Source organism: Girardinichthys multiradiatus, chromosome 14, assembly GCF_021462225.1.
Source record: "Girardinichthys multiradiatus isolate DD_20200921_A chromosome 14, DD_fGirMul_XY1, whole genome shotgun sequence".
NCBI classification, from domain to species: domain Eukaryota; kingdom Metazoa; phylum Chordata; class Actinopteri; order Cyprinodontiformes; family Goodeidae; genus Girardinichthys; species Girardinichthys multiradiatus.
The window spans coordinates 24,323,208-24,349,674 of record NC_061807.1 but is presented as its reverse complement, the minus strand read 5'-3'; the positions used below and the strand labels follow the sequence as shown (position 1 = coordinate 24,349,674).

The 26,467-nt window shown below is 37.8% G+C and overlaps 1 protein-coding gene across 15 annotated transcripts in view; it reads right to left on the bottom strand.

The window, feature by feature from the left end:
* The window catches only part of LOC124880236 (adhesion G protein-coupled receptor L3-like), a 357,339-nt gene that overhangs the window by 270,164 nt on the left and 60,708 nt on the right, over positions 1–26,467 (bottom strand). The gene's annotated exons all lie outside the window — the stretch shown is intronic.

Sequence of the window (26,467 nt, the reverse complement as noted above, 5' to 3'; positions counted from 1 at the left end):
TTAGAACACAATACAAATTTTAAAATCAGAGAAAGATAACCTGAGGAAATTTAAAATACAATTTCCAGTTCATAATGTCATTTATTATGGCACAAATATTCAAATCAACCTGTCTCTCTGTGACAAAGTAATTGCTCCCTAATTCTAAAAACTGGTGATGCAACCCTTGGTTGTGATAACTTGTGACAAGTCTTTTAAATGACTGTGAAGAGATATTGCCCCACTTTTCTTCATAAACTGTTGTATGTAATACCACCACACAGAATGGTTTTTGAACAAGCTTTTTTAAAGTCATAGTTTGGATCACTGTCCTGCTATATAGTTCAAGTGTGCCTGATCATTAGGACACAAACTGATGAACAAATATCTGCCTTCAGGATTTTCTGGTAGAGAGCAGATTTCAATGTTTCCATTAATTACACAAAGTCCTGTAGCAGCAAGCAGCCCCAGAATTTCACACTACCATGTCTGACTCTCATATGATGTTCTTTCACTGAAATTCTGTGTTAGTTTTATGTCTGATGTAACAGGATGCACACCTTCCAAAGGTTCCACTTTTGTCCCTCCAGACCAATATTTTTTCAAAGGCCTTGAGAATCATAAAGATGTTATTTTGAAAGACATGAGAGGGGCCTATGTGTTCTTTTCGTTCAGCAGCGGAGCCCTCCTTTAAAACCATGGATGTCATTTTTGCCCAGCCTTTTTCCTATTGTTGACTCATAAACACTGATCTTAACTAAGGAGAATGAGCCTCGCAGTATATTTGATGATGTTCTGGGCTCTTTTGTGACCTCCTTGATGAATCAGGGATGCACGCTTGCAGTAATTTTGGTAGGATGGCCAATCCTGAGAAAGTTCACCACAGTTCCATCTTTTCTCCATGTGTTTTTCATTGCTCTCACTCTGGTCTGTTGAAGATCTGAAGCTTTAGAAATGGCTTTATAACCCTTTCCAGATGGGTAAATATCAATGACAAGCTTAATGTGTTGCTTTTTGAGATCTTTTGGCCTCCTTCACATTGTCAGATGAGTCCTAACTAACTGATTTCCTAATTCTACAGAAATAACCACACCTAAAAATCACCCAAAAAAAAGAATCATGAATTATGCTTTCACACTTAATGCATTATGCATTATTGAACATAGGGAGCAGTTGTAGTTTTACATAGAGCCAAGTTGATTTGCAGAGCTTTTTCTCCTTAACAAATGAACTCATCATTTGAATTTGTTGTGTATTAAAAAAGTTATCTTTAATATGAAATCTTTTTGTGGAAGGAGATGTAGACAAATGCTTTTTCACAGCAGTGTCAATGTCACAATTTACCACAAACTGTTATTTTTACTTTGTATAGGGGACCCCAGCTTTCATGTGGGGAAGATGAAATTCCTCTTTCCCCCCTGTGATTCACACCGGTGATTGCTCTTCTTGACGCTCAGCTGGCGGCTACACCAATAAACTCCTCACACCGAATGAAATAATCAGTACACTAATGCTATTCAACTTAAAATGAGCTGCAAACATTGCACCTAATTTCCATGGTGTTAACTTGCGACCGTGTTAGATTAACACTTCAGAAGTATTAATATTCAAAAAAAAGTGAAGCATGAAAATGTGCAACACTGTAACTACAGGGGTTGGACAATGAAACTGAAACACCTGGTTTTAGACCACAATAATTTATTAGTATGGTGTAAGGCCTCCTTTTGCGGCCAATACAGCGTCAATTTGTCTTGGGAATAACCTATACAAGACCTGCACAGTGGTCAGAGGGATTTTAAGCCATTCTTCTTGTAGGATAGTGGCTAGGTCACTAAGTGATACTGGTGGAGGAAAACGTTTCCTGACTCGCTCCTCCAATACACCCCAAAGTGGCTCAATAATATTTAGATCTGGTGGCTGTGCAGGCCATGGGAGATGTTCAACTTCACTTTCATGTTCATCAAACCAATCTTTCACCAGTCTTGCTGTGTGTATTGGTGCATTGTCATCCTGATACATGGCACCGCCTTCAGGATACAATGTTTGAACCACTGGATGCACATGGTCCTCAAGAATGGTTCGGTAGTCCTTGGCAGTGACGCGCCCATCTAGCACAAGTATTGGGCCAAGGGAATGCCATGATATGGCAGCCCAAACCATCACTGATCCACCCCCATGCTTCACTCTGGGCATGCAACAGTCTGGGTTGTACGCTTCTTTGGGGCTTCTCCACACCATAACTCTCCCGGATGTGGGGAAAACAGTAAAGGTGGACTCATCAGAGAACAATTCATGTTTCACATTGTCCACAGCCCAAGATTTGCTCTCCTTGCACCATTGAAACCGACGTTTGGCATTGGCATGAGTGACCAAAGGTTTGGCTATAGCAGCCCGGCCGTGTATATTGACCCTGTGGAGCTCCCGACGGACAGTTCTGGTGGAAACAGGAGAGTTGAGGTCCACATTGAATTTTGCTGTGATTTGGGCAGCCGTGGTTTTATGTTTTTTGGATACAATCCGGGTTAGCACCCGAACATCCCTTTCAGACAGCTTCTTCTTGCGTCCTCAGTTAATTCTGTTGGATGTGGTTCGTCCTTCTTGGTGGTATGCTGACATTACCCTGGATACCGTGGCTCTTGATACATCACAAAGACTTGCTGTCTTGGTCACAGATGCGCCAGCAAGACGTGCACCAACAATTTGTCCTCTTTTGAACTCTGGTATGTCACCCATAATGTTGTGTGCATTTCAATATTTTGAACAAAACTGTGCTCTTACCCTGCTAATTGAACCTTCACACTCTGCTCTTACTGGTGCAATGTGCAATCAATGAAGACTGGCTACCAGGCTGGTCCAATTTAGCCATGAAACCTCCCACACTAAAATGACAGGTGTTTCAGTTTCATTGCCCAACCCCTGTAAGTGGGATGTATATATTTAGAAAAAAAACACAGTTTAAAGGTGGATAAGCATCCTGAATTCTGATTAGAGTCAAGATAATCTCTATAAATGCATTGCAGGATATTAAGGTTAAGTCAGCCTTAATGATTAGACCATCCACACCCTTCTATTATCTGTAATCAGCCATGATCTGCTGCACACATGTAATCTCTACAAAATAATTCCAGCCCACAAAAGCATTATCGCCGCACATTAGAAAACCCATATTGCATTTAATGTTACACTCCGTTAGCAATAGACCGAAACCTTAAGAAGTGTGTAAAATAACATGGCAATGCAGAAGCTGATTGGCAGCTAAAAATTTCAAGTTATGCAAACAATGCATGTTAAAGAAGATCCTTGCATTTTATCAGATTTTCCATCTATCCATCTCAATGCCGTCCTCCTCCCTGGCGTGTCTCGATGTGTTCATTGTGAGCACTGACATTTCCCTATCTTTGCCTCTACCTCTTAATCCCAATGCAAAAAAACAAAAAAAAAAACAATCCAAGATTAGAGTAATCAGACACAGAGCCAATCAGGACCAGCTATGCAAAGTCTCCATTTGGACAGTATCAGGAGGTTGGAAGTTAATGTGCTTAATCAGTTCAATCTTGGCAGATCTTTTTAATTGAAAAAAGAGCTTGAACAACACATCTAAGCCAGCATTTAATATACAGTTCATATGCAGGTTGTTAAAACAGTAATAGGGAAGAGCGTTTTTGATCAAAGCCATTTTCTTACAAGTAAACATCACTTTTAATATTATTTCTTGACAGCTGCATGAGAGCAAAATTAGACTTCACAGCAAATTAGATCCTGTGACTCTACCGACAAAGAGAGGAAAAAAAAAATCTTTTCCAATAATAATCATATAAAAGTACACAGTCGGACAAGAAGATTAAATGTCAAGTGTAAGATGATAAAAAAAAAAAACGAAAAAAGGCAGATAGGGGATTGCTAGACATATTATATATAATTTTTCATATATACAGTTGGGGAAATAAGTACTTGATCATTTACTGGTTTTGTTTCTCTTATTTTTAACAGTGGTATACATTCACAGAGAGACAAAACAAGCAAAATCAACCAAAATATCTTGCATAAAAGTAGAAATGTATATAGATGAAGGAGTTTGGTTCCCACAGATTGATTGTGTGTCCACATGGCCCACAGATCAATCAGTCAATCATTTACAGATACTCCTTACCTCAACTGTGTTTAAGGCACACCAATTGACACAATTGATTTATTTTAGTCCAACGTCTCCACCACCACGAGAAAGACCAAAGAGCTGCTTAAGGACATCAGGAAAAAGATAGTAAAAAGCCTGGAATGCGCTCTAAGAGCATCAACAAAAAGCTTGCTGACAAGGTGGCAACTGTTGGAGTGATTATTTGGAAATGTAGGAAATGTAAGCAATTTAAAATGTCCATCAACCGGTCTGAAGATCCATACAAGATCTATTCTCATGGGTGAAGATGACCGTGAGAAGATTGACCAGCTCCAGCCTATGTTCTCTAGAAGCCTTGTTAGTTAAAAAGAAAGAAAAAGTCCTTTATGTTTTTGAGTTTTGATTTAATGGGGAGAGAAAGTCAACCCAAATTCCAGAAAAAATACATAGTATAAATATAGATTATCTAATAAAATTAAGCTACAAAGTGAAGAAAAGCTGCAAAAGTGTGAAATGGTGAGGAAGCTGAATGACCAGCACCTAGTTTAACTCTGTCTTAGCAGCCTGGATAAATTGCCAGAATCCTGCAATAGAAGTTGGTTTATTTTTAAATAGTTTATTTGACTTCATTTTTTAACTCTCCACTGAAAATGTTGTTAGTGTGACCTGGTACGGTGCATTCCTGGATTGGAAAATGATCAAGATTTTCATTTTCACACCAACCGGGCATCGGTCTGGTGAAGTTAAGATAAAAATTGTCCAATTCAGTTCCCCAGTCAATTTCTCAGTGCATGTCTAGTTCTATACTTACAGGCTTATCTCAAAGCACAACTGACACCTGACCAGGCGCTACTCAAGAAATTATGTCTTAAAATCAGAAAACCAACATCAGAGATCAGAGTAGTAAATTAGCCCCCCACCCCCACATGCCCAAGAAGTGAAGCTCCATAAAACATACACAGCATTTATGGGAAAAGTTTGGACTCTTTTCAACAACAAAAAAAAACAACTATGGGAAAGATGAAAAAAGACAGCAGTTTTCTGGTACTGCCAACTTGTCTTGTACTCCAGAAGGAGTGATATATTATGGCGCTGACGTTTCAAGGGTACTTGTTCTAAGAGGGTCTTTAGGATAACACCCTCAGATAAGGCAGCCAACATTTAGCAGAACTAGCAACAAACTGCAGCGTCTCTTTTTTGCCACATCAAGGAGACTTCTTCATTACTGCCTCTATGTTCCTTAAGCGCAACTTCTTCCCAATCAGCAGTGTTGTTTGTGTTATTTTCCCAATGTGCCAAAGGGGCCAAGATGAAACATGACAGTTCTAATTAACTGACTTTTTATCTAAAGGAGCTGGATGATATAGACACTCTTTGCAGCTGTTGATGAGGGGGTAATATGTTGTTTCAATGCAATTATGAGATTGGTAGATAAATAGGAGGCAGCAAGCTGTATTTGAAATGAGACAAATAAATAAAAAATATATGTGAAAAGGTGCCTGCATTAATCATTTCAGAGACAAATATATTAATCTGTTGTAGTAAGGATGCAAAGTTGCAATTTATTTGTTGATTTGCTGCTAAACGCCCCCCCTCCCTCCCAATGCTGACATTAACAGTGTGCTCATGCTCTTCCAACTGAGTGAGACTCAAATGTGTTATCTTGTGATCAGACCTGCTGTGTGACTGCTCTGTCAATGACAAAACACCTGAACAGAAAAACAAAATGTAAAATATCACAAGACAAATCAAGTTTGAACACTACCAAATGTAGAAAACCCTGATGGCTCTGCACATGTATAACCTTCGAAGGATCATATCTTCTGTCATGCTCGATCGTTTCAGCCCCTTATTATTTTCCTGACAACATTGTCCATGTATCACTATTTACTTCCTTCTCTAACTTCTATGTGCATGACAGATAGTCATAAGTCAAATTCAGTGTACCAGTTGTTTTGCATCTTTTTTACATATAATTTACATGTTCAAACACACAATCAATAGTTTTACATGTGAGCCACAGTTCCTCCTTTTGACTGTTGAACACCATCACCAGACCATGCTGCGACTCCAAAAAAGCAAACAAACCCACTTTTGATACATCCCCAATTTATTTATTCACCTATTTATTTTTTGCTTTAAAATGAACATTATTATTCAAGAAGATCTGCTGTCGATTCATAGTGGACAATCAGAACAGGTCTTAATAGTAGCAAAGAATTAGTAACAATGCTAGGTATTTCCAACATTAATAATTGATAGTTAAATACATTATCAAGATAAACTGAAGGAAAATTAATTTTCAAAAAGGAGAGTTTTTGCGAGATAAATATTAACTAAAAATAAATTTTAACTAAGATTGTTGTTAATGCAGTTATTTTAAACAATTCCCACAAATAACCATCATTCTTTAAAGGCTAACAACTTCAAGGTCACCAGACATTTTAAAAATAAAATAAATTTATTCGACTTAATATCTTTTGTCTTTTTTTGAATCCGACATTAAAGATCATGAAATCTTCAGTCAAATATTGGTTTTTGTTCCCGCTCATACCATCACCCCTTTACCTACCTACAGCTAGGTTCCTATGACAATGATTCCACACAAAGTCCTCCCTAGTGCCCCGAATTTAACAACACATCAAGATTTTTTTTTACATACAATACATATCCACTGTCACATAGTGTAACTTTCAACCAAGAATCTGTTCTACCTGCACCAGAAGCAAGGAAATCACATCAAACTCTCCATGGAAATCCATGTAAAAATCAGAGCATATTTTCCAAGAAGTAGAAAATGGATCATTGCTTTTAAGTCACTGCTGTTTTCACATTCCTGACAGTTTTACAGTAGGTCCTACATGTCTGCATACCTTGTCGTACCAACTGCTTCAAAATCTTTGTCCCAGGGCCAACACCCCTTGAAGGAATAAACCAGTGTTAGGGCCACACCTCAGTCTTTTAATAGAGACTGGCTTCTGTCTCAGCTAATGTCTTGGTAAACATGTTTAACATAAATAATTAGGGAGGGATGCATTCCACTTTAGCAGCCCGAAAAGACATGAAAGACTTAGCATTCGCTAACTTGCTATTAGTTTTATGTTATCTAATATTAGCATGTTGATGCTAATGTACGGCATAAACTTTACATAGCAGATATGACACACCTAAAATACTAAAATAGACGATATTAGCAGACGTTTTAAGCAGTTTTCTGCTTCATGTTTAGCTTCTACTATTCACTATACTTTATCTGTACTTCTTGAACATTTTTTTCATATTTCTGCTACTCTACAACAACAGATTCTGATTTTAAACAGCTTCTTCAACAGTTCAGCTTACCCATTCAGCTCACAGCACTCTAGATTTTAAAGAAAACTGCAAATTTTTCTAGTAAATATTTGAATAACAAAATTTAAGAAAATTTAAGATTTTTTTAACCAGTAGATCAAATAATCCTGACAGTTAAATTCTGCTTTGAGAAAAATCATCCAAATATGCATGTCAATTTTAAATAATCTGTAAGTTGGATATGAAGGTCCTCCTAGCCACCCTCTCTTCTTTTGCAATATTAATAAAAAGACAGATATTGCTCTGATTCACATCATCACTTGCAGGCATTTCTCCATCTGTCACTTTCTAACCTAAGGAAACTGAAGATGATTTTCAAGAATCCAGAGGCAACAAAGAGAAACTCAATCTTCAGTATTATCTGATTGGGAGCATAGTAAGTATGATGTTTCTTGTTATGCCTACTTGAAGCCCTCCTACGTATCACTATGTAATGAAAAGGGATGCGTTGCCGGGTTAAGTGCCGTGTCTCAGATATTCAGCTGTTTTATGTCCAGATGCTTATCACAACAGCAGGGAAGGGCTCAATGATTTTTTATGAAGCAGACAGTGTGTTCATGCAAATGAAGTCTCTCTTATGAAAGGAATATTAATTTAAGCACACAGTCCGCATACATGATGATTGATGAGAGCCAGAACAGAAATCTTAGGAGATGAGCCAAGATGATTATAACTCAGGCCATCCTTTCTCTCAATCGCTAAGCTCCCAAAGCTTGCTGATCATTTGAAGATTAAGCGGTCAATCATTTAATATTAAACATTTAATTCCATTATCATCCCTTTCTAATACAGAGTGAAAAAGGAGGAGAGCTGAAGGTAGATGGAAAGTGCGCTTTTAGAGAAGCTGTGCTCATCCCTGGAGCTTCACAACAAGAGCAGGAAGGTATTCATTCATACAATTGGTCTTCCACAAGGGACCTCAACACAGCTAGCCAGTGACAGGCAGATAATAGCACTAACTTCTGCCTGCACAGTCTCTGAATGGTCCAATATGATAGGCTTGTTGAGTGTGACTGATGGCTCGGGTGAAATAATGGGGCCGTACACGTTCCCCTCAATGCACACAAAGGCAGTGTGTACCCTCCTGACAAACACAAAACACATTTCCCAACTTCTAGACAACAGGGACACTATTCATTAGTGGGAATTACTTGCACACCCAATAAGAAACCAAGATGCAAAACAAATAAAGCAAATTAGCATCCCAAATATTTAACATTGCACACGGGGATGGGCTGCGTTCCCACTTGGAAGACAAATTAAAGCACGCAGGCTTGAGCACACAGACGGGTCAGTGAATGAATACAGATAAATGCATCGTTTTAAGGCAGAGCAAATCTGCCCTGAGATAGTTCTCCATTGTGATGCAAAGCTCAGCCACTATCCATTTTCCACATATTCCTTCTTCCTATCCTGTCTGCCCTTCTCTCTCAACGTATATTCGCCTAATGCGGCACAAATGGAACTCAGACAAACGAACAGGGCAGAGAATAGGTGGGTCAATGGGCAGGGCAGGGAAAAAAAAGACAGAAATGAGGGTGTAAAGCATTGCAAGACATGATGATGGTCATTAATTGCCACTTTAATGGATACAAGTCAGACACTGTTATAGAAGCTCAGATGAGCTGCTTACTATGACAACCTTACCTGTTTGCCATCAATCATCTACCAGGGCCAAAAGGCATGCTATGCCTGGAAAGACTGCAAATCACTGCGTTTCCCGCATTTGTTTTGAATGACATGGATTACTGCATTGCTAGATTGCAACTCCGAAACTGAGAAATTCAAAACTCTATTAAATGTAATATTAATGGCTCTGAAATGTGTAAATTTATAAAAAATTATTCCCAGCATTAAATGTTTGACCAATGAATGAAACTGACAAAAAAAACAATATAGTAAATCACTATTTGTAACCACATTAAACCTTTTGTGACAACAGCACACTGGTAACACCTGCATGAATGAATGAATGAATGAATGAATGAATGATTGAATGTATCTCAATTCTTGGCTTTTTGAGTTACTGTTCTTGTTTTCAAACAATACTGCAGATAAATGAGCAATATATATGCATTAGTGGTTAAAGGAATGAAAGTAAGCAGGCTCCCTCATCATCACCCATTTACTGGAAGTGAAATCCCACTGAGTGGCTGTTCTGTTCTCTCTCAGGACCTCTTTCAGGCATTTTCTGGTTACTGTAAATAAGGTCAGCATGGGAAAAGGTGATTGATGTCAAATACCAACATTATGTCATATAAAATGTTACAATGAATTTTGGGAAATTTTAGTTTAAACATCATTGAAAATGATGTGCTGAGAGAAAAGATCACACACTGTAATCGTATGGGAACTGGCAAAAACTGACTAAGAGCGATCATGCCAACAATAATAATACACCATTAACTCACATTTTCATGTGAAAAACAAAAGCAAACCACACTATTTTTCTAATCTGGTGAACATCTGTTCATGAAATTCTCTATTTCTTATTATTTTTTTGGCTTTTACAGATCTCCATTTCCTTCCGTTTCGTGTTTCAGCTAACTATATTTGCATAATTCTCCAATAGACACTTTATTCCCTGCCAAATTTAAGAATGGGGTGAAAATCACAACACACACAGAGACATCCACAGACACGCAGAGACAACAGCAATTTCGGCTCACCCTCCGAATCAGGGGTACAGCAAACTCCAATGTCAATAACGCAGATCCCACTGGTGCATGCATTTCAATATCATTATCTGATGCTGAGCCGAGTGCACAGAATATAATGAAATCTTAAAACATGAATTGCAGAGCATCCTCAACTCGGCAAATGTGATGCACATTTTCGACAACTAAATTATGTATCATGCTGTATGCACTCAGTACAGACTTGATTTCAATGTTTTGCTTTCCATTCATCCAGTCCTGTATGTCGGCGTTAGTGTTGTTGACCAGTAATTGCAATGTATGCTTCAAGGTGGCGTAATGATTGTAGCAAAAGTGGCAAGAGTATGATGTAAATGGTCTGGAAACGAGTGGAATGACTGTGTTACGGGCAGCCACAGTGGTCAGGACCGCAGGGAATTAAAAATAGGTTCCACAGAAAATCCACTCATGACTTACTTAGACAGAAGGCAGAAGAAAAAGGGGAGGAAGGGAGTTGAAATGCAACAACAGACAGATCCAAAGGTTTAAACAGAAGGCATGTGTTGACATACGTGCTTACATGTCTGTCCTCTCAATTTATAAGTTACACATAGAGGTCAATTCTCAGAAAGGATTTGTACATAGTGTATTAGCATAATGCCTAATATTTGTAGAGAAACAGCTACAAAAGCAACATTTGAAAACAAAAATACAAGAGTAAATGCACATTTTTTATACTATTATTATTTTTAAATCATAAACTGTATACTAACGCTAACATTGGCCACAACAGGCTACTAATCATAGTACACTAAAAACAGATGTTCCGGCAAGAATTCTTATTGCTTCCCTTTCATTGCATAAGTCATGATGTAAAAGAAATCTGACTTTATCTTTATAAATGTACATAACCATTGATTATGTTACATATTCATGTATCCCACTCTTTTGTTTCATTAAATGTGTAATTTCCAAACACTACAATGAATTTAGAGAACAAGAAACAAGAAAGACTTACTGCAAACCAAAACAACTTTTACTGAAATTCCAGCCAAAAGAATATACAACTTGTACAGAATACAAACCTTGTTCTGCCTTTCACTAAGTGGAGGTCGAGTGGCTTGCCTGTATGTGCAAATATCAATACAACAGTGTGAGTTAAAAATCAATGCAGCAATGAATCGTCTTGACCATGCAATATCAAAACTCTGTGTGATTATGTGAGTTGATCTTTAGCAAACCTTCACCCTGAATTATTTGTTAATCTTACTCCTATACAAAGGGAGTCAATAGAATGTTGATTATACAATAGCTGTAACGTCTGTTTGGGTATTTTTATGGATTACTGAGAAAGGCATACATGTATTTTTATGTCATTTTGTTGAAATTGTAACAAAAACATGATTTATTTTCATCAATATCACTTGTACATTTTTATTTTTTTTTGCCTGTGTTATTTCAAATCACCAAAACCTTTCGGCTGAATAAAAATCATTCTAAATCAGCCCAGGTATGACTAAATTATGCTTAACTTTACACCTGTTCACATGTTACACAAATAGCAAGTCAACTAATCACATGGCAGCAACTCAATGCATCTGGGCATCAAGGCGCGGTAAAGGCAGCTTTCTGACGTTTAAATCAAGCATTAGACTGAAGATGAAAGTGACTTTGATAGTGATGTCATTGTTGGTGCCAGATGATCTGGTTTGAGAATTTCAGAAACAAATGATGTACTGGAATTTTTCCACACAACATATCTGTGGTTTAAATAGAATACTTCCTGTAAAATAAAATCTGCAGGAGCAGAAGTTGTTCAGATGAGAATGCCTTGTTGCTGTCAGATGTCAAAGGAGAATGGGCTGACTGGTTTGTGATGATGGGAAAACAAAAGCCATTAAAAAAACATTCATTACAACCAAGGTATGAACCAGAATCTTTGAGGAATTTGTTTTTGTTGAATCTAAGCCCCCAAAAATGTAGGATAGTTCTAAATGAAAAGAAAGGCCCAACCCAGTACTCAGTAAGTGGTTGATGAGTGCATTGACTGCAGGATTCAGGGGTTTTGTGGATTAGCATATTTTTCTTAAGACTACTCACTTAATAGCAAGACAGGTTGAAAAAATATTTACTTGAAACCTTTAAGGAATGTCAGAACACCCAAGACAAACATTCCTGCAACGACAACCCATTGACCTGATAAGTGAGACTTTATTATTTATCTGATGTTTAAGGGTAAATAATCATCTAAACATAAAGCTGACACAGAAGGTCAGGGGTCATAATGGTCAACTTCTTTATTGTTTCTTTTTTTGTGCCTTCTGGCAGCTTTCAGAAAGTGCTGTCTGAAATGTGAAAGAGCTCCTCTTGTCGAGACCTCAGTGACCTGGCTTTGGAGTGATCGGTTAGAGAGAAAGAGCAAATTTGCAAATGCCTGATGGTACCTTCAAGGACTGGCATTTTAAAACGTTTAGAGAAAAAGAAAACCAGAAAGCCGTAAAACATTTCCGTATCCTCCTAGTCTAAATCATCTGAAGAGAAAGAGAAACTCTCTAAGTTGCCAACTCTTCCTGCCTACCTCTTCTGTCTTCCCTAAGCTCAACTTATCACAATGAGCTAAGATACAATGAGTTATAATTGGTGTCTTTTTGCTTCCCAAGCTGAACAAAAATAAAGTACAAGCTGTTGGGGGATAAGTGTAGAGAACTGCTGTCTGGCAGTGGAGGATTGAAAGACTTTACTCAGACTAGTAGAGAATGGAGTTTGATGAAAGTCTGATTGGTCTGGGCAAACATCCTCGCGAGGTATGTCTCCAGACAAAAGGAGCAACACTCTCTCGTGGAAGCAAATGATCCCATGTCAAACAGATCGCGGATGTTCTCAGGGAACACGATTGCACCACCTGGATGGTATCAATTTCAATCTAAATGTCGACTGAATTTTAAGGAATTTATTTCTTCTTCTACCTCCTCTTCAGATGCCTTTTTCCCCAAGCTACTCTATATTCACCTCCTCATATATTTTATACATTACTCTGCTCGTGGTAAAAAGCGCCTCAGCATTGCATAAACTCTCACTCAAACTAATGGAGTTCTTGTGTAATTGACTGAGCAGCATGAACTCAGACGCTGCACAACTTACAAAAGAACCCATTTAGTACGTACCAGTTTAATTTCACTAGATGCTGACTAATTCTAATTAGGCCATTAAAAGACTGTGTGAAGCTCAAATCTGCAAGCACAAGGGATTCAATGAAGTGATTTGGGAGTTCTAAGAGAGGAGGACAAAATCAGCTCTGCTGATGCCATCGATGGTTGCTCTATCCGTGCTATGTGTGAAAATGAGGGGAGGTAAAGCAGTCAGATATTTCAGTTATTATTTCAGAAGAGCAGCAGCTGTATAGACCAGAGTGGATACTCTGACCTGAGTGAGTCTTTGTGTTTATTTCTGCTCAAAACTCTTCGGGTAACTGTGTGAATTCACGCAAACCCACATACGGATGACCTTGCCCTGTGCCCCTTGGCTGAGTACTAAAATATGTTTAGGCTGGTCTCAGCATGCAACCTCAAAAAATCTAAAAGTGGAGTTCTCCTGGCGTGAGGCAGCCACATTAAGGTCAGGGGGGTAGCTTGCAAATGTCAAAGTACAGGAACAGGTTGTAAACTAAGACTATGGAAACGCTGTGATTGGTGTGATCGTACCAAAGTAAAACTGAACAAATTAATAGTCTTGGTCAGAACAATTCTGTACCCAAAGACTTGAAAATGTAGATTAAAGCAATATAAAGAAGTATATAATAAAAAATAACAGATCTGAATTAAGGTCTGATTATAAATAAGCCTTGACTGCACAGCAAGAGCTGTGTTTGAATTCTCCATTCAGTCTCTACATAGTCCACTAAATAACAAGTCGGTGGCCATGTCACACGGTAAAAAAGTAAACCTCTCCTAAATACTCCTGTATAACTTCTAGTCACAAAAACTGACACCGGTGCTGTCTAGCTGCCACCTGCATCTCCTTGGCTCCCCCAGATTCAACATTTCTGATCTACTATCAATAATAATTTTCTATACACAAGGATAATGCACCTTTTTATTAAATAGTATTACTCGCACAACATTGGATTTAAGCCACACACATGCATATCAACAAATACTTACACAGCCGGCTCCTAAAAGTTCACCCTCGCCCCCCAAATGTCATGCACTCTGTGTGTCCTCCTGGTTTTGTCTGTATAAAACATGATTTAGGTGACATGGCATAGAACCAATCTGGACTTAGTGATCCTGCTCCAAGCCTTAATTGCACTCTGGTGTCATGTTTTTTGTCCAATTCTGCCAGAGCCCTAAACACAATTCAATCATAAGCAGAACAGATGAGAGCAAAGAAGTTGGTAACTACTTTTGACTTTCTAGAGTTAAGTAACCCAATATGCAGCAAATTTGTACAGGCACTCTATGCTGAGTTCTTTTAATGAGGCTGCCTTCTGTTAATACTCAACCCCCAGTTCATGGCTTTTTCCTGATCAATATTAAATGTGTCAATGCGGTCTTTGGGAGCAAGTTATGTTTGTTTTAGCCAAATATATTGCCTCCTAAGGTCTATAAGAGACAACATCCCACCAAATTATTCATGTTAAAGGGATGTTTTTTTTGCCCAATTAATACTGTTTAAAAGAGCTTTGCAGGCTCATTTGTGTCCTTAAATATCCATCCATAGGGATCATCAGTTTTATCCACTTACATTTTGTCATCAGGGTTATTTTCACAGTTAGTAATATTTATGTGTAACTCATATTAGAGTCGCTACTCTGTTATTTTTCTGATTAACTTCTTTTCTTTTAGGATGCAAATGCAACCCAGGTCGGCTAGTAGGTTCAGGCTTAAAAATTATAGATAACTGTCTCAACTAGTTATGGACTGGTATGAGATTCTAACAGAATGATACAGTTGATTAAAAATACCACACTCTGACTCTTTCAGTGTCTGACCATGTCTATTTATTTATAACATTATATAAACTGTCTGTGTTTTTAATGAGCAAAACTATTTCCAAAGAGACAAATTCATCTTTCTTGTCAGGAAAAAGACTAAAAGTGGATTCAATTCCATACAAAGCTGTATGGATATTAATTTTCTGCTATTTACGGGGATGGAATCAGAAGATCAGACAGAATGTCTAATATAAATGTATTGTCTCTCTTATTTCCCACTTGTGGTTAATTGTTGCCTGTCAGTTGAGAGTTAGGACATCCAGTTTTGTTTAAGCCAAAGGAACAAACAGGTATTTTGCTATAAAGAAGTCTGCAGAAAAAAAGCTTTGGCCATAATTCTCATCTGCAATCATATTTCCTTTAAACTTGTGTGTCAAAACAGTTTGACCACATCCAAATCACGCTGGCACCAATATTAAAGTGGGTTCTTTTTGCACCGACGATGATCCTCTTTTATCAAAAACTCTTTAAAATACAATGCTATTGACTGCATTTTGGGGGAGACCTGTCAACCAGCCACCAGCCAGTGGCAAAAGCTCGGCTGGAAGGGGATTTTCCACTCTTGTTTCCTTTCTCTTTTCATTTTCCTCATTTCATATATGTATCAAACTGACGTTGGAATGCTATTCAACCTGCACAACAGCCCATCAGGAGTGTGTGTCTGAGGGGGGACTACCATTAAAGCAAACTTGGAAACTCTATCCTACCATTTCACAACTCCTCCGAAGTCCCAACTTCCAATTAAGCTGGCCAACGAAAAGTAGTTTATTTCTTTGCTTCTGTGCCATGCCAGAGTCTTTCTTTTTGACTTGGATCAGGAGTGTCTGGGACTCGCTATGAGTCTGGCACAGAATTCCTAGACCAGTTGGTTTCAGCTCAGGAGGGGGGCTTCTGCATTGACACAGATCCAACATACACAGCTGATGCTTTAGAGTGGCAGGTCTAATAACATCATTTGTGCAAGACATTTCGGGTACATCTTCTATTTATTACCCAGTACAGCCAGCTAGAATGGTGGAAAAATAATGATCATCTTGTTCACAACATTGATCCTGTGAAGAATTTCTGAGTGCGTATTGTTGGACAACTCTTGAAAAAGCCTGGCATTCAAATCACTGCATGAAAACTGCCTCACAGCTAGCACAATTATGGTTGTCTGATTAACAGATTCAATTAGTACACCTGGAACATTAGCTGTCTTCTCTCTGAAATTCTGTTATGTGTTTGAGAAAGCCATCAAGCATGACAAATGCTTTCAAAGTAATGCAACTGACCTAGCAGTCAGGGTTAAACTGTAAAGTTTTATGCATACAGACCTAAAAGGTTAAATAACAAATCCATATTTAAAGGGAGTTTTATTAAAAGGTTATAGGCATATCTCAGCTGCAGTAGATTATTATCCACGTGTTTTGATTTAGTTTATAACAACTTAGTTGGTACCGGAGGCTGAAGTTGTATAGCGTTAAAATGCAACATTTATTTTCTTCTTTACTTTTATCTGAAAATAGTAATTTGAATGACTGAGCAACAATCCAGTCCTTTTTCTCCTTAGCCCTGGAAAGACAATTCTGACATTTACTCTCGTTCAGGAATTGTTTAACAGAAGGTGTGCTACAAGCTGTAACTCATGCCCTGGTTATATCTCTGTGTGGTGGCAGTCCACCTATTGTGATTCTAATTCAGTTCAATTCAGTTAATTTCTATAATGTCAATTCACAAGACATGCCCTCTCAAGGCACTTCACAAAAAAACGTTAATTCAATCAATCAGACAGACAGATGTCAAGTGGAATATACATTCCAAAATTGATCGATCGATCTATCTATCTATCTATCTATCTATCTATCTATCTATCTATCTATCTATCTATCTATCTATCTATCTATCTATCTATCTATCTATCTATCTATCTATCTATCTATCTATCTATCTATCTATCTATCTATCTATCTATCTATCTATCTATCTATCTATCTATCTATCTATCTATCTAATAAATAAATGTACCAGTATGTATTCAATATTCAAAGTAGCCAAATTTGGCATAATTGGATATATATCTGACCATTAGATGGTGACAAAGGCCTTCAAACATAATTCTTGATATGAGTTGAATAGGTATCTACAGGTATTAGGGCATGTATATAAGCCACATTAGCTGTGCGGTGATTGAGAAGAATGTGTGAGAATAGCCTGCAGGGGGCTAACACATCATTACATTTGCATTGGATGTTAATTCACAGAGAAGCCATTGATTGTTGACACCTGAAATGAAGATAGGAGACCACAACCAATGAGTAACTGCCCGATATAAAAGTAAAGCGGTATGAACAGCAGAAATATTAGAGTGCTTTAAGTGGACCCCATTCTATTGATTTGTATGCTCTCCTATTTCATCATTAGGTATCACTCAGACCAGGAATGATTTACATGTTACATTCTTAGTAAATGTTTCACACAGGAAGATCATTGGGGGTGCACTACCTCCTGCCTTCATTTCCATTGTAAATAATTGTCGACTTCACACTAAATGCACGATGATGGTGTAAAGAAACATAAAAGATCATTTGCATAATCTGCTAGGAAATCTTTTAAAATTACAGTTTGGTAAGATGGTAGAGGTCCGCTTTGGTCTTGGCCACTTTTGAACTAGTCATTAGCTTGAACCTCTGACATAAACTGATCTGGATTTATACTAAATAAAGATGACAAGAAGCAGATCTAGTGCATGTAAGATATTGACTTTTAGACACATTTTAACACAATCTCACCTAAAAAAATAACAGAACTGGGTCAATTTAACTTGCTAGATGTTCTTCAAAAATATGAATTTACCATTTCTAAAATCACCAGGACTCAGGAAACAAACCTGTAAAGTAATTCCATGACTTTAATTTTTTCTGCTCAGACCTATACCAATATATGTAGAAGCTTGCACTGTTATGATTTGGGGTTGTTTGGTTTTTGGTTTCGGTTTTTTTCTTATGTTTTTCACTGTTCAAGTTTTGAATCATGTTTCTGTTTATTTTCCTGGTCATGCTTTAGTTTTGTCGTCTTGTTCATGTTTTGTCAAGTTTGGTTTTCGGATCTGGTTATGCTTTTGCTTCATGTTTTTCTAGTTTCTGTTAGTTTGTGTTCAAGTCTCTGTTTTGCTCCAGCCACCTTTTGTTCTGTTAATTTGGATCACCTGCACCTATTAATCTGTCTTCTTGTTTCACCTGGTCACACTCCATAAATACACACCTGTTCTGTCATTCGGCGCAGAAATATTTCTCATATCATGTCTTGTTTTTTGATCATGCCATGCCTGTCTCGCCTGCCCATTTGTCGTTTTGTTCCTGCCTCCTGCTGTGAGTGAGTTTTTGTTATTAAACCTTTTTCACTTACCATCACGTTGCCTGCTCGTCTGCATTCTGAGGTCCTATATCTCGCAAGCCATAACATGCACAATATTTAGCTGAATTATACTGCTTATAACACCCTTTCCAGAATTTTCTTCAGCTTTTTTTTTTTTTTTAAATAAACACCTGCGTTCAAGCGATATTTCTTTAAGACTGTGCCAGAAAGCAGTTAGGCATATGAGCTCATCTTAGAAATCTGATCTGACATAATTCAAACATGTTGTAAATAAACATGATTGTAGTGCGTCCACAAAATCCATTCATAAAGTCTTATCTTTGGAGACTAACATGCAAGCAGCAAGCTCAAAAGCACTACTATAAGATTACAAATCATAAAATCTGAGTCATATGAAATAATTGAAATAAAAAGCTGAGAGCCAAGTGTGAAACACTAAAACAGAAGCATCCCCTGAAAGTAAAACCGTGTAAAAAAAAAAAAAAATGAGAGCAAGTAAAAGTGCCCATCACACATATACCTGGTTGGTTCAGCTCTAATGGTTTCTTTCATATCCTTAAGTCATTGACATCAGTTATTGAAAATACAGACTTTCAATCATATAAGGTCCACTTAGACAGTTTAAGCATATGGTGATAAAGTAAAATATTATAACTAGATATTATAAATGTCATATTTAGTATTACATGAGAATTAAATGAGACAATGAGATGGATGGAGTGGATTTTGGAAAAATTACTACACAGGGCGTTTAAGAAACTTCACACAGACTGAAAATAAAGAGGAGCAAAGTTTTAATCCATTTCAAAAACACAAGACTAGCATCTGCAAAAAAACTTTGAAAATGACCCAGATCTGTCTCTGCTAATATTCTGTTGAAACCTGTCCTTCATTGTTTTGACAAATCAAAGTGTCTGACTTTTACTGGAGACTGATCTTGGCACCCTGTGCCGCTGTGTTCCTGTTTACTGTTTTCCAAACAGGGTGAAGAGAAAGCCTACAAGCGTGAATCGCAATCATTTCTGTTCCAATCGCTGCTGCTGTCTTATCTGCATTAGAGCAGCACTTACTCTGACACTGCATGCTACCCAAAGCTGAATCAGCCATCAGCCCTAGCACATAGCCTTGTATATGTGTGTGTATATTCCCATGGCTAATGCAATTTCACGATATCAATAGGTGCACAAATTGGATACTGAGAACGAGATGGAGACAGTAATTAAACTACTTCCAAATGAAAAAAATAATACAGTAAATCCGGAGCACCATAATGGGTGAATGGAATGCAGCAGTTTTAAACTCTTGATTCAGGCAGAAACAATTTCAGTACATGCAACATCTTATTCACTTCTCACGTGCTCTTACAGTGGTGCCCTGCATCTCTGTAAGTCCTTTTCTTACCTTCCCTGCTGTGTGTATGTTAGGAGCTGCATTTAAATAATGGCATAGATACAGTTTCAGTCAGGACAGGATCACAGGTGATGCATGCAAAACTTTCTCCACAGACAACCTCTCACATCCAGAAAGCTGTCACCACCGTGGAAAGGGTGCATGTAGAGTAAAGTGACACAGAGATTTTTTTTTCTTTTTGGTCTGACTCTTCAAATCATTATGCAGACTGAAGTGCACCTCAGTGAGCCAGGCGTGTATCTGCACACTAATGCTCAAGTGGTAACAAAAAGTCAGCATATTTGATGGATTACCTTTGTGCTCCATGATGACAATTTCATCAACTATCAGCTAAAATCTCCAATGATGCTGTATGGTGCATTCAAGAGATGCATTTAAGCATTTTAGGTAATATGAGGTGAAAGTTCACTTCTTTGAGATGTTAATTCCTGTACATGCATTGGGTATTGATTATGTCAGTAGGGGTGGAAGTGACAAGAGGCAAAATTAAGGTGGATGTCTAAACTATAAAGGTAAAAGGTTTTGACACCTAGTTTTTACCTGACTATGTGGATAATGTTGGGGTCTGCTGGCTGTTGAAGCTAACTGGCTTAAACAACTTCGATTTTATTGCTTTCTAAAACAAGATGGGGTATGTTGGACTATTGTAAGCAATACATTAAGAAACATTATAAGATATATACAGTAAATTGGACTTAGAAGGCAATCCCTATAAGAAACTGCATACTATATCAAATTCCTTCTAATGAGATACCACAGGAAGTTGAGGATTGACTGGAGTTTTTTCCAGGTGTATGGTACAATGACGACATTTACACTGAGCACCTGCATCTGGAATTTAACCAGCTCAATTAGAAAGCTTGCACTCTGCTTAACTACACAAGACTTTTAGCACAACAGTTTTTATTTCAAAAGAGCATTACCAAAAATAGGGATAATTTTTTCATGGTTTTGACACTAGCTTAACTGTGGCATACCTGGAGACTGGCACCATCTCTTGACCAGGTTACGGTAATTTTAAAATGTCACATGTCAGTCATATAAATTATGAGCTTGACAGCAGTGTTTCACATGTTTACTTATTTAATTACACAGCATTCTGTGAGTGATAGAGGTGTTTAGAGTAACTAATGGCTGCAGTGGAGTTTCACAGTTAGACTCTTTAGTCTCTGTCCACTAAGCTTTGTGCAATGACACATTTATTATAAGCCTTTATTTCTTTTTTATTGCAAGTGTCAAATAATAACGTTCAATAAGAGTTATTGTATCCAAAATAATGCCTCAACACTGATAAAGTCCAAATCATAACGTACTTAAAATGATTACACGTATCTGTGATAAAACAAAAACATCAACTGGCAGCCCAATCTTTGATTTGGCTGTGTGTTTATCTTCATATAGGGTGGGTTACTGTGATTTGATCACTCAGGGTCCCAGATGTGAATGGTTGTGGTTAGAAAAGCCTACTTTTATCTGATTGTGCCAGAATGCTTTAGAATGCAATGACAAGATGTTAGATTTTTGTATTTTTTGTTCTACAATTTTGTGTACATGTCTTGAAACTGGCATTTTTATTTAATTTTATCATATAATGAGAATCTCATAGTCACTTTCCCACTCAAGTTCAAACATGAACCCAGTTATATTTAGTTAATCACATAACGTTTATTAGTTATGATATATATTTAGGTCAAAACAGGAAGCTGATTAAAAAATATCTTATGTAGGCCTTACTACATAATATGCCAACAGCACTTCAGTCAAAACAATCATATAAAATGGTCAAACTGTGTAAACTATGAGGGCTCAGTCTGTGATTAAATAACTTGATAATTTCACTGTTTTAAGAAAATGTAAGACGTTATTTTAAATTTGATGCCCATAATGAACTGCACCTAAATAATTTGATAACTAAAACAAAAATCACATTAATATAACAATATGACGATGAAAAATCTCATTCCAGTCAAATAGTATTCAGTCCAGTTTCAACATTATAGGGAATCATATTCCAACTTGTATGCATAACTGGCATAATGCTGAACAAGAACAGACTACTAGGTTTAATAACAGTAACAGGGAAAATCATTACCTCAGGGTAAGATTTTATTTCTTTCTCATCTTTCTGTAAGCATCAAGTAACTCATGTTGGAACTTCACCTATTTTTCAATTGCCATGTTTCTACAATGCAGCAAACGCAAGGTGCACTTGGGAAAGTCAAAGTCCTCGTTTACATGGAGTCTGTACACGTCGCACCCTGTCAACACCATGACCTGCACATAAAACACCAGAGCCAAGAACTAAAGATTGGCACGTGTTTCTTGCTTAAATAGAGTGTTAGAAGCATGAGTGTACATCTGTTCTCATATAGAGTTTTTGCCTAACAGGAAACAAGAGCTAACTGCAAACATCAATTCCAGACAATCATATTGACTAATGATTTCTGAGCACCGAGCTGGAGTTGCAAATTATATTTTCCAGGAAGGAAAAGAAAAAAAAAGGCAAAAGAAACACCGTTGTCTAAATTTAAATAATGTGTTAAACAGTATCTGAATGACTGAAAATAAAATTATTTAGTGCCTGCAGTCTTTCACAGTGCACCTCTGATACATCTGGCCGGCTATTTACCTGTTATTACTTTCTAACAGGGCAACATATCCTGGGTTGCGCTGTCAAACAGCGAGGGAAGAAATGAGATCATCTTAGTAAATTAGCAGAAACAATGTATTGCAGATTGGGGTGGTGTTAAATTGTTTAAATATGCATCCAGCGGTGTAAAGGTTGGCCTTCCAACACATTAATTATTAATACAAAGGGACCTTGTGCTTGTAGGAAAAGAATTAAGCAGTTTAGATGACTGTAGTGTGAGCGTTCAGTGCCATATGGCCTTCATATCAACTTTCAGTAGTTTCGTCGGTAAACTGATGGACAAAGGGATAAACCCAAGCTGTCTTTGCTAAATGAGAAAACTCATTAGAAACATAGCCTTAAGCTCTTGCTTTTACAAAGTTTAGTTTCTCCTAAATATCTCAGTAAAGGTTACCAACCCCAGCTTGTCTGTGCTTTGACAACATGAAGCATACAGCGGAGGCCAGTTGTTGTTTATCTAGTGAAAAAAAAACGCATAACTCCTACAGAAGGTCCTCTAAACATCAATAAATGGCCAGCCTTTAAATCTGCCTACACAATAAATAATATGAGGAAACTGATTAATATTCTGCAACCTAAGGTCATGGTTATCTAAGATGGACAGACTGGGGCCTTATCTGTTGTAATGCAGCGGGCTTGTCTGGTCTGATGGCATAAAAGAGAGCTGTGCCAAAAACCCAAAGCTCTTGATTTACTGTATCATCTTCGCTCTGACACCCACCTATGGTCATTAGACATGGAAAATGTCCAAAAGAACGCGAAGTAGAACCAAAGTTCCTCCACATCTAACGGTGTGAGTTGAAGTGGGTCAGACATCTGATCATGATCGGATCACCCTCATTATCTATTTCCCCTCTCTTTGGAAGGTTTCCAGGCATTCCAGGTCTTCTATTGCAAAGGAGGACACCACAGACCAAGTCCAAAGCTCACTGGTTAACTCCCTTCTGGCCTGGGAACATCTTGAGATCACCCGAAATGAACTGAGTATGTAAACAGAGACAGAGAGGCCTCCTTATACCTTGGCTATCAATATAAGCATACAATTAAATAATTAATTGAGCTAGATAGGATGAGAAGCTCTGTCATCTATTGGGGACCTCAGAGTAGAGCTCTTGCTACTTCTCATCATAAGGGGTCTCCTAAAAGAAAGTCTCCTGTCCTTCATTGGAGGGTTTCTTAGAGGAGACACCCGGCCAAGAACTTGTTGGAGATCCCTTCTGGCTGGGGAATGCCTTGGGATCACAACAAAATAAGCTGAAGAGTGTTGCTCCTCCGCATCAAAAGAAGTCAGCTAAGGTGTTTCATGCATCTTATCAGGAATCCTCAATTTTTATAGGCCTTGGGGCACGTCCCACTTGGAGGAAATCTTTGGGCATACCCAGAACTTGCTGGGGGGACTATACATCCATTTTGGCCTAGGAAGACCGATGTCTCCAGAATAAGCTAGAGAGTGTCACTGGGCAGAGGAAAGTATTTTCTTCTCAATTGTGACCCCGTCTCAGATAATATCAAAAGACAATGGCTAGCTGGTTTGATGGATGATATTCTGTTAGCATTAGCAGAGCACATAAGTCTGTTTTCTTTCATAAAGCAAAATAGTACCTAGGCAAGAAAGTTGCAGAACTTCCTAATGTATTTTGTATTTCTCATGTTCTTTGTTTATAGCAACATAAGAATGTTCACTCTGCTGCAACCTAATTAAAAAGTTCTACACTTTTGCCATCTCACCAGCGGTTGTCATGCAAATAACACACTCCGCTGGGATATTGATTGTTTGGAGAAATGCAAACAGCAGGTTCGAATGGTGACACCATGTCTGGTTCGAAGCATAGCCCATTTAATGCGTTTCTTTCCCTAAAATTACTGTTAAACTAGCATTCAGCAGATCATCGATCTAGCATTTCTTTAACTCAATATTACTGGGTCCTTGATTGTTGCATAGATGCCAATGCGTTTGACTGAAGTCTTTTCATAATACAAAGATGTTGTGCTCAGGATGTGGCTTATCCAAATAAAGCTTTTATTATTTACAAAAAAAAGACTGAAAAAAAATCCACCAGATATAGAAAATATCTAATAGCAGAGATTACATGTTTTGCAGACTAAAGGCAAAAGGAGTAACGCAAAGCATCTGATCTTAATCCAAAGACCAAAAGAACAGACTGGAGAGCCAAAATGCTTATTATTCATTCTAACAATTTAATTCAAGGATTCTTAAGGATGTCCACTAAACATTGCCTACTTTGAAAAGAAAAAGACAAACATGAAATTTTCTTTCTCTATAACATTTAAAACAAAAGATACAGAAAAAGTACATCCAAGATCCCCTGGAAAAAGGAAGCAGATTATGATGTACCAGCAAAAGCTTGTTGAAATCTAAACATTTGGACAGTGTTGAGAATAATGATTTACAACTAGGATTATGGGAAATAAAGGGATTATAATTTGTATGGACAATAGGGTTTATCTACATTGTCCTCTTCAGAAAAGTAAATATATAGATTGTTTCCGCTTGGAGTATGAAGTAAGGAGTTTTATTTTTCCTTCAGAAAATCTCCTCCTGTGAGCAATATGCTGGAAATAGCTCCTAAGTCTACAGATGAGAGCCCTCAGGGACACATCCAGAGAAACTGTGGATCTGTTATCATACACAGCTTATCCTCAATACTTTATCTGAGAAACTTGCTTCTTGAGGAGAAAAAATATCATTTTTCATTGAAATATTTTTTACATTATCCCCATTCTGTAGACCCTCCCAGTGGAAAAGAGAGAGACTGTAGTGTGACTAAAATATACATTTTATTTGAACTGGACATTTCAACCTCAATATGCTCTCCAAAGTCTGTGCCAGTTCAAAGTTTAGACAAAGATATAAATAATGTTTTCTTACCGCCCATTTCGGCCGTTTTATGTCCAGTCTGACGTGCGTTTATTTAGTTAAAAGCACAAGAAAAGGCCGGAGCCATTTTTCAGAAATTGATGACGGCCTTGCATAAATTATGCAAACGTTGTCCTTGTGCCAAGCAGTGCATCTACTGAATAATAATTACGAAAGGGACTTGGGGATATGAGCATGCAGAATATGAAGCACATGCTGATGTCCCCTGTCTTCTATGCCCCAAGCAAAGCAAAGGAGAAAATGGTGAGGAACAAATGGGAACAAATTTGACAACAATTGACTGAACTCTAGGGTCCTCTCTCTTTTGACATTTTATTTTCATATGAACATCTGCAGTTTGGTAACCGACAATTGCTCTGTGTTTTGTCTCAACTGATCTGACATTTAGCTTTTACCTTATTTATAAGGGAACAGATTTATAGTTTATCCAATGGCTGAGATCACACTTGTTATTAACGTACTCTTGATAGCTCTTAAATAAACAACCAAGTTAAACTGAATCATAACTGCAGTAATAGTAACCCAAAAAAAAAAAAAACTGTTGGAAACTGTATATACAGGGGTTGGACAATGAAACTGAAACACCTGGTTTTAGACCACAATAATTTATTAGTATGGTGTAGGGCCTCCTTTTGTGGCCAATACTGTGTCAATTTGTCTTAGGAATGACATACAAGTCCTGCACAGTGGTCAGAGGGATTTTAAACCATTCTTCTTGCAGGATAGTGGCCAGGTCACTACGTGATACTGGTGGAGGAAAATGTTTCCTGACTCGCTCCTCCAAAACACCCCAAAGTGGCTCAATAATATTTAGATCTGGTGCATTGTCATCCTGATACACGGCACCGCCTTCAGGATACAATGTTTGAACCATTGGATGCACATGGTCCTCAAGAATGGTTCGGTAGTCCTTGGCAGTGACGTGCCCATCTAGTGCAAGTATTGAGCCAAGGGAATGCCATGATATGGCAGCCCAAACCATCACTGATCCACCCCCATGCTTCACTCTGGGCATGCAACAGTCTGGGTGGTACGCTTCTGTGGAGCTTCTCCACACCGTAACTCTCCCGGATGTGGG